The sequence below is a fragment of the Diceros bicornis genome (genome assembly GCF_020826845.1).
Source record: "Diceros bicornis minor isolate mBicDic1 chromosome 30 unlocalized genomic scaffold, mDicBic1.mat.cur SUPER_30_unloc_2, whole genome shotgun sequence".
In the NCBI taxonomy this organism is placed as follows: Eukaryota; Metazoa; Chordata; class Mammalia; order Perissodactyla; family Rhinocerotidae; genus Diceros; species Diceros bicornis.
The window spans coordinates 3,806,272-3,823,134 of NW_026690900.1; the positions used below are offsets into that span (position 1 = coordinate 3,806,272).

Below are 16,863 nucleotides of genomic sequence, written 5' to 3' on the forward strand. Positions count from 1 at the left end.
AAACAGGCAAACTCATCTAGGATGATCAAGGTCAGAATAGTGGTTGGCTGGAGTAAGGGGGCACCCAGGAACCTCATGGGGAGCTAGAAATATTCTGTATTTTAATCTGGGCTGTAATTACATAGACGTATACGTATGTCAGGAATAATTGAGCTATACACTTGAGATTAGTGTGCTTATGTATATTATACCTCAAAAGAAAGTAAATTCTGTTGGAATTATGCAGAATATTGAGTCACATGGAAGCCTATTGTTTTAATCAATTTAGAAACTATTCTTGATACTTCCCTTAAAAACCATCTGTATCCTAACATGTTATTTTATGATTATCTTAAGATCCAAGAACTTAAGACAAATGAACATCAACTTTTTAAGTTAAAAGAAGATGTCAGTGAGACGCAGAAAAAAATGTCTGAAATAGAGAAATTGAAGAAACAATTCAAGACCCAAAGTTTAACTCTGGATAAAATGGAAATGGAGAACTCAGAGCTGGCTCAGAAACTTCATGAAAACCTTGAAGAAATGAAATCTGTAATGAAAGAAAGAGATAGTCTAAGAGTAGTAGAAGAGAATCTCAAACTGGAGAGAGACCAACTCAAGGCAAACCTACAAGAAACCATAGTTAGAGTGAGTTATGCTCTTTCTTCCTATCCAGTGAACATGTTTTAAATACAAGAAGCCTCCTTCTCTTTTAAATCAATTGTACTGTTGGTGAAAATGTAAGTTATAACCTTTTAGGGAGACAGTTTGACAATATCTTATTAAAAATGTTTCAGCATATACATTTGTTAAGGCACTTACACTTTAGCAACTTATCCTACCAATATATTCACACATTTGGGCAGAAATACAGCAGCATTCTCTGCAATACTGTTTATGGTGAACAGACTCTAGAAGCAATCCAAGTGTCTGCCATAAGGCACTGGCTAAGTGGGGTTTGTCTGTATAATGGAATGCTAAGCATAAGAATGGGGCACTTTTTATGTGACATTGATCCAGAAAGCTGTGCAAGTGGTCTGAAAGGAGAAGAGCAAGAGGCCCAGTTCAACAGGAAGCAGGACTGGGATGGGCGAGGGGAGAGACAGGAAGTTTTACTTGATATCCTTCTGTACTGTTCTGATTTGGGGTGGTGTGGTGGTGGTTTTTAACTATGAACATGTATTTCTTAAGACTGTTTACCTAGTTCATCATTAAGAAAAGGTAATGTGTCTTTATATTATCATGTTTCTCAATTTCTGCTAATAATAAAGGATCTAGAAACACAACAAGAACTAAAAATTGCTCGTATGCATTTGAAAGAACACCAAGAAACTATTGATAAGTTGAGAGAAAGAGTTTCAGAAAACCCAAGTCAAATTTCAAGTACTCAACATGATTTAAATAAATCAAAAGATGAATTACAGAAAAAGGTGTGTGTTTTGTTCTTTCGGGAGAAATTTTGTCTGAAATTATTTGTCAAATGAGAAAGCAGATAGAAGTTGATATGTAGACATAGGTATGTGCGTGTATGTAACAAATAGACACTGTTTTCCTTCCTTGAAGGAATTCTGTTTGCATTCTAACTTTTTTTATACTTATCTCAAGATCCAAGAACTTCAGAAAAAAGAAATTCAACTTCTTAAAATGCAATATGTCAATAAATCTCATTTAAAAAGTGAATGAAATGGAACGATTCAAGAAGTAATTTGAGGCCAAAATTTCTCTATGCGTAGTGTGGAAATGGATAACTTACACTTGACTAAGAAACTTCATGAAAGCCTTGAAGAAATAAGAATACCCCATCAGAGAGTAAATCATATGCTATTAGTTTGATAATTATGCCAAATTAGTGTAGCATAGAGTAGTTTGGTGGTGATGTAGAAATAGAGGAGTGGAACAGAGTAGAGTGTTCAGGAGTACACTCAAATGAGTATGAGAACTTAGTGTATGACAGTGGTAGCAGTCAACTCAGTAGGGAAACGATGGTTTACTTAGTGTTTGCATCAGAACAACCAGCTAGCCTTCTTGAAAACGTAAGTCTGGACTCCTACTTCATTCATTAAACACAAATAAGTTCTGGGTGGACCAAAAGAAACAGACATTTTCCAGGAAAACCTGCATGTGTGTGTATGTGAATACTCTTATACATATGAACAAATTCAGGTGTTTAAAATAAGGTATTTGTGTACGTATAAAAAACTGGAAATAACTTAAATGTTCATTGGTAGGTGACAGGTTAATTAGTTTATAATACCTCCATGAAACAGGATGTATGTATCCATGAAAACAAAATTATGAGACATCTATGGGTTGATATTGAACAAGATCTGGAAAATGCATTTTCAAGTTAAAAAAAAAAAATTAAAAGCAGGGGCCCGATGGCCACGTGGTTAAATTCAGGTGACTCCGCTCTGGTGGCCCAGGTTTGTGGTTTGGATCCAGGGTGTAGACCTACATCACTCATATAAAATGGACGAAGATTGGCACAGATGTTATCTCAGGGCTAATCTTCCTCAGCAAAATAAATAAATAAATAAATAAACAACAACACAAAAAACAGAACTATATATTTGTTGTTATGGACCATCAAGTCAGCTCTGACTCCTGGCGACCCTATAAATGAGTAATGTCCGCAATATCCTCTTCAACAGCCCTGCTCAGCTCCTATAGACTCATGCCTATGGCTTCTTTATGGAGTCAATCCACCTCATATTTGGTCTTCCTCTTTTCCTGCTGCCTTCTGCTTTTCCCAGTGTTATTGTCTTTTCCAAAGATTCCTGCCTTCTCATGATGTGCCCAAAGGAGGGCATCCTCAGTTTCATCTTTTTCCTCCAGCGATAGTTCAGGCTTAATTTGCTCTAGGACCCACTTGTTCATCTTTCCGGCAGTCCAGGGTATCCGTAGAGCTCTCCTCCAACACCATATTTCAAATGAATCCAGTTTTTTTCCTGTGAGCCTTCTTCACACTCCAGCTTTCACACCAATACATAGTAATTGGTAGTATGAGAGTGTGGATAATCTTGGCCTTAGTGTCTAATTTCCCTTCCTTACACTCGATCTCTCCTAATTCTTTCATTGCTGCCCTTCTGAGTCTCAGTCTTCTCTTGGTGTCTGGACTACAGTCTCCATTTAAATTGATGACTGAACCAAGGTAAACAAAATCATTAACAATTTAGACGTCTTCTTTGTCTACGTTAAAGTTGAGTACTTCTTCTGTAGTCATGATTTCTCTCTTCTTGATGTTCAAATACAGTCCTATTTTGGCACTTTCTCCTTATGCTCTATTGTGTGTGTACTTTCTTCTTACACACTATTGTGTGTATGACTTACTGTTTTTATAAACTGTATTTTCACATGTTCTTAGATACTTAAATTTGCAGAAGGATACTCTTGAAAGAGTTGAGTAGTCATCGCTTGAGAGTTAGTGTGGGTTCTGAGGTGGGGAAACTTACTCTTCCTTATGTCCCTTTGAATTTTTCCACATACTTGTATTTTTCAATGTAAAAACTAGGTAATAAAAAGAAAGGGAAAGATATGTTACATGTATTACTCTAAAGAGTCAATTAACAAGTGTACTTTGTGTGACTAATGTTAATTTAAAATGTAAGTGCCTATTTAATATGCTTAGCACCATGGTAACTAGTAAATAAAATAAACACTAATGCTTATGTAAAACCGGGCCATTTTTTAGTCCAAAAATCATCAGCTTCTAAATGAAAAAAAGAATAACTATGTAAATTGAGTGTCATTCGGCTTCTCTTCTATGCTTTGTTAATGCAATCTGAAAACTTAATACCCGTATATGATCACCTTTGTCTTAAACTTGTATACTGTGATTCTGTCTCAAAGGCAGACCTTATATATGTGTGTTTTTTTAATAGAAAATTCAAGAGCTAGAAACTGCACTCCATGAAGCAAGAAAAAGTGCCAAGGACAAAAAAGAGAAGATTATAGAGATGCAGAGAGAACAAGAGATGACTAATGATGCCATAGATAAAATGCTTTTGAAAGTTGATGATACAAATAAGTACCTGATAAAAGCAAAAGCAATTGTCCAAAACCTTGAGGTAAGAACAAATTCATTTTATAGATGAAAGAGATTCTTTCTTTTATTGTTGAGCTTGGCAGATAGTATGGGACTCTGATCTTTTACGTCTGAAGTTCTATAATCAAGCTTCAAAAAAGCAAGTGACAACTTGAAAATTAAATGCAGGAGTATCTTTTCATGCAACATAATGATTACTTTTATCTTCCTAAAAAAGTTATTTTTAAAAAACCTAAATATTCTTTACATTTAAAAATATATATTTTTATTTTTCAAAGAAAATGCTTCTTATCTAAATATTTCACACTCTGTTAGATAAGTACATTTTACAATTCTTTTTTTTCCCTACTTAATCCCCTGGTAGCCTATGGGCTGAATCTGACCTTTTTTCTCTAGAGAGAACGTAGTTTAAATGTTTTTCAGCTTGTGTGCCATTACACCAGTCACACCCTTCTTCATCACATCCTTCCTCCCTCTCATTTTAGCCCCAGCCACTTCCCACTCCTCTGTTACTTGGATCAAAACTTAATAGACATTTCAGTTCACTGTTCCTGCTTCAGTGGTCTTTTCATTCCAAAATTCGGAACAAGTCAAGAATGTCTGCTCTTTTCTTTATTTAACATTGTTCTGAAAATTGTGGTCCATTCAATGAGACATGAAACAGAGAGGCAAGAGAAAATAATCTTAATTTTGTTTTTAGACAGTTGCAGTTAGAACCAAAAACCAAGAAAATCAATTGTAAAGCTTTAGCATCTTTAAGAGTAATTAATATTTCAGATAGTTAAATTATCACATTTTTATTTATTAAGCACACATTTGTTGAGTACTTGCTATGTGTTAGTCATTGTTCTAGATGACATGTGAACAGTAATGGAGAAAAATAAAGCCTCCTTCAAGAGGCTTATATTCTGATTCAGGAAGTCAGAAAATAAACAAGTATATATGCGGGTCAAATGGTGGAAAAAGTGCAATGTAAAATCATTAAGCCACACAGGGTTATAGAGGTGCTGGGTGAGAGGGGGTGTGTGAGAGTAGGAATGTGATTTTGCAAGGGGAGATGAGGAGAGCCACACTATTAGGATGATGAGGTGACAGGGTGAGCTGTCTGGGAGAGAAGGGCCTCCTAGACAAAGGAAGTAGCAAATACAAAGGCTCTGACATGCAAGTAGTTGAGACATGTTCAAGGAGACAGCCAGAAATCCAGCATTTCCTGAGCAGAGTGGGCAAGTGATAGAGGGGGAAATAGAAGTAGCAGAGAGCCAAATCATAAAGGGTCTTAGAAACTGTTGTAAGTACTTTGGGTTTTATTCTGGGTGAGATGGGAAGTCATCAGAGGGTTTTAGCAAAAGGATAAGGTCTGACTTAAATTTTTAAGGGCTGCCCTTTGAAAATAGTATCCAGGAGAGTGTGTTTGTTAGTGATGTGCCAGCTGCTACAACAAAGGCAAGCAAAAATGCAAAGGCTCAAACAAAATAGCTTATTTCACACATAAAAGTGTGAGTTCCAGGTTGGCGAGTGTCTCCATTCCACCTAATCATTCAGAGCGTCACATTCTCCCATCTTGTTTCTCCACCACTCCCTCGGTGCTATTTTCATCTGCATGGTTAAAGCCAAGTTGTGTGCTGTCCATGATCAGGCTCACAGAAAAGAGACAAGATGGAGAAACTGAAAATTGTCTCAAAATCTCTACTCTTAAAGTCTTTGGCCCAGAAGTAGCACACATCTCTTCCTCTCATATTTCTTTTTTTATTTCTTTGGTGAGGAAGAGTAGCCCTGAGCTAACATCTGTTACCCATCCTTCTCTTTTTGCTGAGGAAGATTGGCCTTGGGCTAACATCTGTGCCCATCTTCCTCTATTTTGTATGTGGGATGCCACCACAGCATGGTTTGATAAGCAGTGTGTAGGTCCGTGCCCAGGATCCAAACCTGCAAACCTCGGGCCACCAAAGTAGAGTACATGAACTTAACCACTAAGAGACCAGGCAGACCCCTCTTTTTCTTTATTTTTTTGGGGAATATTTAGATTTCATTTATCAAACAGAAAGCAAAACGTACCTCTCATATTTCCTGGAGTCAGAGATGATTCCAACGTTTTTGGCCTGAGCAGCCGCAAGGATAGACTTGCCATTTATGGAAATGGGAGAGACTGCCAGAAGAGCAAGTCTGAAACCAGGGAAGCAGAATCAGAGTTCAGTTTTGGACATGTTGAATTTGAAATGCCTACTGGGGACACCCAGGTTGAGATGTGACTTAGGCAACTGGATGTATGAGTCTGAACGAGATCTAGACTTGAGGTATAAATTTGGGGAATCATCAGCATATAAAAATCATGAGACTGGATGAAGACTGCATCATGGAGAAGAGATGTGTGGTAAACAAAAGACACTGAAATGGAGCAGCCAGTGAGTGAAAGAGAAAGGGGGGTGGGCAAGAGAGAGTGGGTCCAGGTCCTTGATATAAGTGGAGGTAGTGTTTCAAGAAAGAGGGAGTGAGCCACAAATTTCTCCATGCTCAGTATAGACTGAGACAGGTATCTACAGAGAGATAACTATCTTTCCTGCATACACTGAGATACTATAATAGGGTTTGCCATTGTACAGCGCCCATGGGGAAAGAAAGCAAATCACAGGATATCCATAAAATCTTTATACAGTTTGAATATTTAAGAATTTGTTTCTGTATATTTTATAAATATTCTATAAAATGCAACAAAGTGTATTTAACTCAAGACTTGGCATAATAAAATGTAAATATATTAACTTTTACCCTATTCACCATTATTTTAATTTGCCTGGATATAGCTGTCCAATATAATATAGGGTTTATTACGTGAATATAGAAGAAAGTAATATGAACAAATGAATCATTAACAGTTTTGTTTAAATTTTAATATGTTTCCTCTGTTGTAGCTTTACAAATTATTTAGATAAAGTAGTAGTGAATTTGTTAACAATTTAACCTGTGCTAGAACTTTAGGGACATCCTGCACTATAGGAGAAAAAGATCTTATTTATAACGGGAATAAAATCTAAAATAAAATGCTCGAGTGACTAACCTTAACAAAAAATTTCGCAACATATATGAAAAAAACAACAAAACACTAAAAGGAAATATAGGAGAGCATGTAGTTTAAAATAAGAAAGATGTCATTTCCTAGATTGTAGCCTAAATACTGTACAACCATCAGTTTTTCCCAAATTAATTTCTAAAGTTAATGTAATTCAAATCAGACTCTCAAAGGAATTCTTTTGCTAGTAGACCAAGGAAACACAATCCATCTAAAATATGATAAATAGATGATGTCAGCTAAGAACGTATGTTTTCAGGTTATTAGTAAACTGTTTCAGGCTGTCAGTATTTCCTGAGTGCACCTTTGGTCCCATGCCATATGTTTGAAATATGGAATTCTCATTGTCTTTCATTTCTAAGTCAGCATTTCCGATTTTGATTTCTTTTACCCAAGAATTATTTTCAAACTGTTATATATACTAATTCATTTCATTATATTGTGGCAAAAAATTACTGTGATTTCTGCATTTTTAGAATATATTGAAATTTTTGTTTGGCATCAAAATTAATAAATGTTTTTAGAGTTCTTTGAACTTTTAAAACAAAATGTATACAAATTGATCAATGGAAGATAATAGAGAGCCCAGAAATAGATACACAAAAATATAGTCAATTGATCTTTGACAAAAGAGCAAAGGCAATTCCATGGAAAAGGATAGTCTTATCAATTAATGGTGCTCAACAACTGGACACCTTTCACAAAAAGTTACTTAATTGATCATAAACCTAAATATAAAGCACAAAACTAGAAAACAGCTAGAAGATAAGATAGGAGAAAATCTACGTGATCTTTAGGCATTGACTTATATACAACACCAAAAGCATGGTCTATGAAAGAAAAACATTGATAAATTGGACTTCATTTACATTAAAAACATTTGCTCTGTGAAAGACAAGCCATGGACTGGAAGAAAATTTTTGCAAAATGTATATCTAATAAAGGACTGTTATCTAAAATATACAAAGAACACTTAAAATTCAATAATAAGAAAGCAAACAACCTAAGTAAAAAGTAGACAACAGATCTGAACATACACCTCACAGAAGAAGATATACAGATGGCAAATAAGCATATGAAAAGATGCTCCACCTCATATGTCACTAGAAAAGTGCCAATCAAAAAACAATGAGACACCACTACACACCCACAGTATCTCAAAATATCATAATTGCCAAAATCCAAAACACTGACAACACTGAATGCCGGCGAGGAGTGGAGCCAGGAACTTTCACGCATTGCTGGTGGGAATGCAAATGGTATAGCCACTTTGGAAGACAGTTGGACAGTTTCTTACAAAATTGACACCGCTCCAGCCAGTGACGTACTCAGGGAGTCCCTGATGTCAGCATCTGGTCCAGAAAGCCAGAGTCTTTTAGTGGTGCTGTGACTGAGTAAATGGAGGGCTCCTCCACGAATGGGCTCATCTGACCCGCTCATTGACCTCCTTAAGTTGAGCATCTCATTTTTGGAAGCTTGCACCATTTTAGTCTTTGCTAGCCATTGTGTGTGTGTGCAAATGTTTTTATGGGGACTGGTGGGAAAGCCTAGAGGAATAAGGAGCTCCAGGGGTTCCTATTTAGATGGGTTTATTTTTTATTCAATATCTAATAGTAATCCATTGTATGGCTGTGGTAACAACGATAAAAGAAATGAATGATTTATTCATCAATAATAAGAAATGCACTATCAAGCCACAAAAAGACATGGAGGAACTTAAAATGCATATTGCTAATTTTAAAAATCCCACTCCAGAGTGTATGACATTCTGGAAAAGGCAAAACTAGGCAAAGAGTAAGAAGATTGATGATTGCCAAGGGTTCAGGTGGAGGCAGGGAGGGGTTGATAGGTGGAGCACAGGAGATTTTTAGGGCAGTGAAACTAATCTGTATGATGCAGAAATGATGAACACATGTCATTATACGTTTGTCAAAACCGATAGAGTGTATAATACAAAGAATAAACTCTAACATGAACTGTGAACTTTAGTTAACAATAATGTATCTATAATGGCTCATCATTTGTAACAAATATACCACACTAATACAAGATGTTAATGATCAGAGAGAAAGATAATGTCAAGATGGTGGCATAGGCAGACTCTGAACTCACCTCCTCCAATGAACACACTGAATTTACAACTACTCTTGGAACAATTACCCCTAAGAGAGAACTGAAAATGGGATATAAAGTATCTCCAGGGGCCGGCCTGGTGGCAGAGCGGTTAAGTGCACATGTTCCACTTCAGCGGCTGGGGTTCGCTGGTTCAGATCCTGGGTGCGGACCTACTCACCGTTCATCAAGCCATGCTGAGGCAGTGTCCCATATAGAAGAGCTGCAACTGTACAACTATGATAAACAACTATGTACTGGTGCTTTGGGAAGAAAAAACAACAAAAAAAAGGAAGATTGGCAAAAGATGTTAGTACAGGGCCAATCTTCCTCAAAAAATAAATAAATAAATAAATAAAACAACCCCCAGAAAAAGGGATGATGCTGACTGAGGTAGGAGAGGCAGAAATTCCTTATGGGAGAGGAAAAAACCACCTCCCAGCTGTGACACTTCACAGCTGGGAGCAATTCTAAGGTACAAAGCATTCCCTGAAAGAGTGGAGTATCTGAGTGGGGGAGTATTACTGAAAGAAACAGCTTTTGAACTCAGCACAACTGAGATAAGTGTCATAATACTTGGCTTTGCTGGCTACTAACAACAAAGGGGAACACCTCTGGAGAAGCTATTGGACATAAGGGGAAAGAAAAGTCTGCTCTTATAGGGCCCACACACAAATTCACCTGTTTTGGAAAGCAACCTAAAATCACCAGAAAGATGCACATTCCTTTGGCGAAAAGAGAAACACCTGATATGAGCTGGGTGCATCTCAGTGAGAGATGTAGAGAGTAGTGAGCAAAAACAGACACAGAGATCAACAGAACAGAATCGAGAGCCCAGAAGTAAACCCAGATAGCTATGGACAGCTAATTTTCTACAAGAGCGCCAAGAACATAGAATGGAGAAGGGAAAGTCTCTTCAATAAATGCTGTTGGTAAAACTGGACAGCCACATGCAAAAGAATGAAAGTAAACCATTTTTTTACATCACACAGAAATTAACTCAAAAATGGATTAAAGACCTGAAACCATGAAACTTCTCGAAGAAAACCTAGGCAGTATATGCTTTGACATTGGTCTTAGCAGCACATTTTCAATTACCATGTCTGACCCAGCAAGGGAAACAATAGAAAAAAAGAGGGGCCTACATCAAACTAAAAACCTTCTGTGTAGCAAAGGAAACCATCAACAAAACAAAAAGAGGACCTAACAATTGGAAGAAGATATTTGCAAGCCGTGTATCTAATAAGGGATTAATATCCTAAATATATAAAGAACTCATACATCTCAACAACAACAAAAACTAACAACTCAAAAAACGGGGGTAACATCTGAACAGACATTTCTCTAAAGAAGATATACAGATGGTCAACAGGCACATGAAAAGATGTTCAACATCACTAATTATCAGCGAAATTCAAATCAAAACTACAAAGAGATATCACCTCACGCCGTCAGAATGGCTATAATTAACAGGACAGGAAACGATAAATGTTGGAGAAGAGGGACCTCTCATACACTGCTGGTGGGAGTGCAAACTGGTGCAGCCACAGTAGAAAACAGTATGGAGATTCTCAAAGAATTAAGAATAGAACTGCCATATGATCCAGCTATTCCACTGCTGTGTATTTATCCAGAGAATGTGAAAACACTAATTTGAAAAGATATATGCAGCTCTATGTTCATTGCAGCATTATTCACAGTAGCCAAGACTTGGAAGGAACCTAAGTGTCCGTCAAGGGAAGAATGGATAGAGAAGATGTGGTATATATACACAAAGGAATACTACTCAGCCATAAAAATGGATGAAATCTGCCCATTTGTGACACCATGGATGGACCTTAATGGTACTATGCTAAGCGAAATAATTAAGAGGGAGAGAGTCAAATACCGTATGATCCCACTCATAAATAGAAGATAAAAACCACAACAAAGAAACACATAGGGAGAGATTGGATTGGTGGTTACCAGAGGGGAAGAGTGGAGGAAGGAGGGTGAAAGAGGTGATTAGTTACATGTGTGTGGTGATGGATTGTAATAAGTCTTTGGGTGGTGAACAGGATGTAGTGTACACAGAAATTGAAATATGATGTACACCCTAAATTTTTATAATGTTATAAGCCAAAGTAACCACAATAAATAAATTATAAAATAATAGTAAAAGGAGAATCTAGGAGGAGAACAAGGGTATATGGGGACTCTGTGTACTCTGCTCAAATTTTCTGTAAACCTACAATTGCTCTAAGAAATGAAATATATTTATTAAAAAGATTTATATATATGTTTGTATGATATATGAATAATTTTTTTTCTCTGAGTAGGAAGTAGATACATTTATACAACTAGATAGAACTGTCCTTGAGTATGGAATATCTCCAATAATGTTATATAATAATTTGTGCCTTGAATTCAGTTCTACTTTGATATTTATATTGTTGTTCATCTCTTCTCATTTTCCTCATTTCCCTTTGTCTACCCATTTTGTTCTTTTCAACCTTTATGTTTCATTTTGTTTAGGTATATTGTTTATCAATTGGGAAAATATTAGTTTTAAGAAATGAGTTATAGGTTTTCTAATTACACATTACCATCCAATAGCTTCAAATATACTTCACATCAAATATCTATTTGCTATTCATTTTAGGGTTAAGAATTGTGCCTTTCCTGTTTTTGTATATTTCGAGTTTGCTGTTGTAAAATGTTCTTACCAGATCAAGGTAGTCAACAAGACTTTGAAACTTCTCTAAAATTACTTTATTTGTCTTTTCTTTAAAAAATTTAGGAAAATGTTGCTTTAACAGCTAAGCTCTCTAAAGAAGTAGAATATCTGCAGCAAGCTGGTGAAAGCAGACCTAGAGAAGAAGAGAAATGCCAAGAAGTTGGAGAAGGAGTATGTCTTTGTCTCAATTGACTATGACTTCAATAGCTTAAATTTCCCTTCTAAACTGTCTAAATTTCTTTGCATTAGTTAACTTTTTAAAATATATTAAGATATTATTATTGCTTTTTGTAAAATAAATACAAACATCTACAGATTTCAAATTTATTAAATTCTCTTTACGCATACAAAGATTTTAAAAACAAGCACAATTCTGATCAATGACTAACATACTATGTCTTTGGATGCTTCTTGCTCAGTAATATATAACCAGCTTAAAAATGGCCTTATGGGGGCCAGCCCGGTGGCACAAGCAGTTAAGTGTGCACGCTCCACTATGACAGCCATGGGTACCCCGGTTCGGATCCCGGGCGCGCACCCACACACTGCTTGTTAAAACGATGCTGTGGCAGCATCCCATATAAAGTAGAGGAAGATGGGCACGGATGTTAGCCCAGGGCCAGTGTTCCTCAGCAAAAAAGAGGAGGATTGGCATTGGATGTTAGCTCAGGGCTGGTCCTCCTCTCCAAAAAAATAAAAAATATATGGCCTTATATTTGAAGGTGAGTATTCAGAACGTGTGCATGTCTTTAGTTGTTTGACAAAGCTTTTTGTTGGTTCTCTTAATTTTATTTTTTAATTCCTGTTATGTTTTTGTGTAAAGGTTGTATTTCCTTTTATTTTTTTAATTTTGTTTTGTTTTGATGAGGAAGATTAGCCCTGAGCTAACATCTGTTGCCAATCCTCCTCATTTTGCTGAGGAAGATCGGCCCTTGGCTAACATCTGTGCCCATCCTCCTCTACTTTATATAGTATACTACCAGAGCACGGCTTGATGAGTGTTGCGTAGGTCTGCGCCCACTTTCTGAACCTGGGAAGCCTGGGCCGCCGTAACAGAGCATGTGAGCTTAACCACTACACCACCCGTTCGGCCTTTGTATTTCCTTTTAAATTGTAGTACTCAGTGCCCAAGAGCATATCCTCTTTTTATTGATTTATTTACATATAGTATCACATATAACAGTGTTCCTAAGGTCCTTTGTGGTGTAGCATAATGAAAAGGAAATTAAACAGAGAGTCAGGGAATCTGAATTAGAAATATAATGTTGCCAATTATTAATGTCTCCGGTCCTCACATTCATAATCAATAAAAGGATAGGTTTGTATTAGAGCATTTCTTAAGATACCCTCTGACTCCTAACACTTTTTGTTCTTCCTCTAAGTGTTTAATGAATGAATATTAAGTGACGATATCTAATTTTGCCCAAAAAGTAGCACTCTGAATCTTCATGCGTTCTTCATGCGTCCTCACCAGACTCATCATCTGAGTCGATAGGACTGTTGGCTTTCATGGAGCTTATACCTATTAAATTCATCATTATAAAAAGCATTTTGACTTACAGGATAGAATCAGCAGATAGTTTCAGTCTCTAAGAAAGGCAGAAAGTCTCATAAATTAGCATTGCCAATTCATGCTCAAACAGTTCACAAAATGTCTTTCTCTACTGGGCCCAACAAGCAGAATTTGGCCTCTGACTGTGTCATCTCAGATCAGAGCTGCAGCATGGGTTTGCTTGCCTGACCATGTAGACAGGAAGCTGCTTTTTGCCTTTGTGCTCTGGTAATTTCTGTAGCTTCAAGATGTTTCTAGTGCTTCATGGTAACGACCCAATTATTTGTTTTATGGTGCCCCCAAATGTAATTTTGCTCAATATCCAATTAATAGCTATTGGGGTTTCAGAAATTTAAAAAGAATTGGTATCTTAATGATAAAAAAAAAATCCCCTGCAACCAAACAGAACATTTCCAATTTGATGGTGTTATTTATAGCTTTCAAGTGTGTGATATCAGGAGGGTATCTTGGGGACTTATCTGCTGCTGCTTAAGTATACTATGTCAATGTGATGTATCTTATCAGGAAATTCTTGACAGCGGTTCTGTTTATTCTTCCATTAAAATTAGTTGCTGGCATTTTACATATTTCTGTTGTTCTTAATAGAATTACTCCTACAGAAGCTGCTGTCGAGGATCAAAAGATGCAAGGAGGTGACTGAGATGTAATCTTAGAGGAAATCAACAGGCCCAAGAAACTTCAAGTAAGTAGAAAATGCTGATACTTCCTGATGCTTTCCATCTCACTTCTCAGCATACTTACACATTTGAAGACTACTATTATATATGAGACAGTCAAGAATAAACCTAAGTTAATCACTAATTTAGAAAGAATTATCTTTGAAGGGAACTCATTGGGATCATATATATCCTGTGACATCTCCTTAGTTTGCTGTATTCTCAACTATTTATCCATTATAGCTTCTGGAAAAATATGAATTTTACCCTTGCATTGTCACATCTTTACATATTGGTGAAGATACCTTCAGTACTACAAAAGAATGACTTAACTATCAGGGTAGAAGATCCCTTCCCAATAAAAATACAAGCATGTCTTAATAGATTTTAATCATGTGCACCATAAAAATATAATCAGTACACAGTAAAAATAAGTTAATGTTATCCTACTTGTTCTTAATACTGAAAATACAGCATTGATGCTCACTGGCAAACTGAAGCTTATCTTAGGCACTGTTTTCAAATCCAATGATCCAATTTCTGCATATCCATTCCTCAAACTACACCTTTTCCCATATTTCTACCTCCTGTGTTGCATTTGAAGAAAGAGAATCCTGACCAGCCATTGGGGCAGCTTTGTGTAGTGGGACCAGCACTGAGCTAAAGTCAGAAATGAGTCTCCAGGCTGAGGACCCTCACACGACGGCCTGTGCGCTCGTGAGGATGACAGCTGACCGTCTAGATTATCCATAGACTTGTAAGGGTCAGACTCAGAGTCGTGTGTGAAAGCACGCTGAACATGCTAGCTGTCGTCAAACGTAAGATGATATCTGTGTATGTTATTGTCCACTCATTTAAAAAAAAAATAGAGATAGTGTTAAAGATGTCGTCTAGTATGTATTTAGTGTGAACGGCCCTAGTGTCTATCGCAGGACAGTCGCAGCTCCTACCTGGAACACTTCAAGGGATAAAAATGAAACTTTCGTTCTTACAGAATCATCAGGAACATTACTTTTGATTTTTAAGTGACTTTCAGGTATATATTGTACCTGAATTCAAAATAATTCAAAAGAAATGGACATTGAGAATCTTCCCCACACATTTTACCATTCCTGTGTAAATAGTCCATGACCCAGTGGATTATTCCACTTTATAAACACCTCACAGTTTTCTGCAATTTTACCTAAATTTTACAAAACAGTTCTTTTACAGACATAGTATAAAATACTTAATAATGTATGCTTTATCATTCTAAGGTTTATTTAGTTAACGAATATGTGTTGAGTAGTGACAGTACACTGAATGACTGGCGGTGGACCCCACACAAACTGTGTCATGGAAGAAGCCCTCCAGGTGTCCCCACTGCTGTGGAGAGTGACAGAGAGGGACAGCTCTCCCTGCTGTCATCACGGGGACAGAAACCACTGCTGTGGAGGTGGACAGTGAGGGACAGCTCTCCCTGCTGTCATCACAGGTGACACCCCACTGCCGTGGTGGGTGACAGAGAGGGACAGCTCTCCCTGCTGCCATCACTGGGACAGATCCCACTGCCGTGGAGGGTACAGTGAGGGACAGCTCTCCCTGCTGCCATCATGGGGAGAGACTCCAATGCTGTGGACGTGGACAGTGAGGGACAGCTCTCACTGCTGCTGTCACAGGAGAGACCCCACAAATTCAAATGTTTAATTCCTTTTGTCAATATTTGGATCTCTCTGTAACTGTTTTTAAGTGAAATAAGTAAAGGAGTAGTCTAGAGGATTATATAAATCAAAAACTGACCAACTCAGAATTCAAGGACATAGTCTCTAATATATCAGTCTAAAATATTTTAATGTCAGTACTTAATTTTAATTATAAAAGGTATTCTGAATTATCTCAACAACTTAAAATACTTGATAAGAGCGGTTACGCTAGATTCACTTTTATGAATATAATTATTTGAAAATAAATATTGTTTATAAAGAAATAGATGTAGCTGTAGTGCTTTTTAAAGGCTCAAGGGAATTTTTCTGAAGATGATAAATATTCTCTAAAATACACACTATTTGTTTAGCATAACGGTTTTTTTTTCCTAAAAATAGGTCAAAAGAAAATCAAACTCAATTAATTAATGTTTGATTCACTTTGAATCTTCAGTTGATGCATTCTGAATAAGACTTTATTACTTCTCGGTTTTATGTGCAACAGGGTTTTCTTAACAATTCATTTTGTCAGAAAATGGGGAATAAACTTCTCCAACTCTGCTGAAGTGAAATATACATTTTTAATGACCAAACCTGAGGAAGTTAATGACCACATTGACATTTTTCACTCTTCACGTCTCTACGGTTTTAACATCCTGTCCACCGCCAGTCGTCCTTGCTTTTTGTGTATTTTTTAGGAGATGACTTTTGTTTTTTATTTTTTTCTCAGAAGAACAAAAACCTGGAGTTGAGCAAGTGGATCCTCATCGGATCCCCTGTCACATGTCGTCAGGAAGAGCTGTGCCTACGTGCCAGACTCAGTAGACCCCTCTCCCATCACTTTCCTGGGGACTGGTGTCCCTTGTTTGGAAATGACTGTATCTGTTACTTTATTTGTCTGTCATTGGTAGCGATGTCAGCCTCTAACTTAATTTCAATTCAGTTGTCACTTTGCTACTAGAGTTAGAAGATGAAGGAATAGGAAATTAAGGCATTCCAGTAATTTAGAAAAGTGACAGCAATACCTTCTTCC

The 16,863-nt window shown here is 36.9% G+C and overlaps 2 long non-coding RNA genes across 2 annotated transcripts; both read left to right on the forward strand.

Moving 5' to 3' along the window:
- The first annotated feature begins 1,349 nt into the window (after positions 1-1,349).
- Positions 1,350-12,020, forward strand: LOC131402130 (uncharacterized). The gene is made up of 3 exons (XR_009218301.1): positions 1,350-1,409; positions 3,861-4,046; positions 11,983-12,020. It is a non-coding gene; the product is annotated as an uncharacterized LOC131402130 (long non-coding RNA).
- Positions 12,021-12,054: 34 nt separating this feature from the next.
- Positions 12,055-16,594, forward strand: LOC131402131 (uncharacterized). The gene is made up of 3 exons (XR_009218302.1): positions 12,055-12,090; positions 14,092-14,174; positions 16,561-16,594. It is a non-coding gene; the product is annotated as an uncharacterized LOC131402131 (long non-coding RNA).
- Positions 16,595-16,863: the final 269 nt, after the last annotated feature.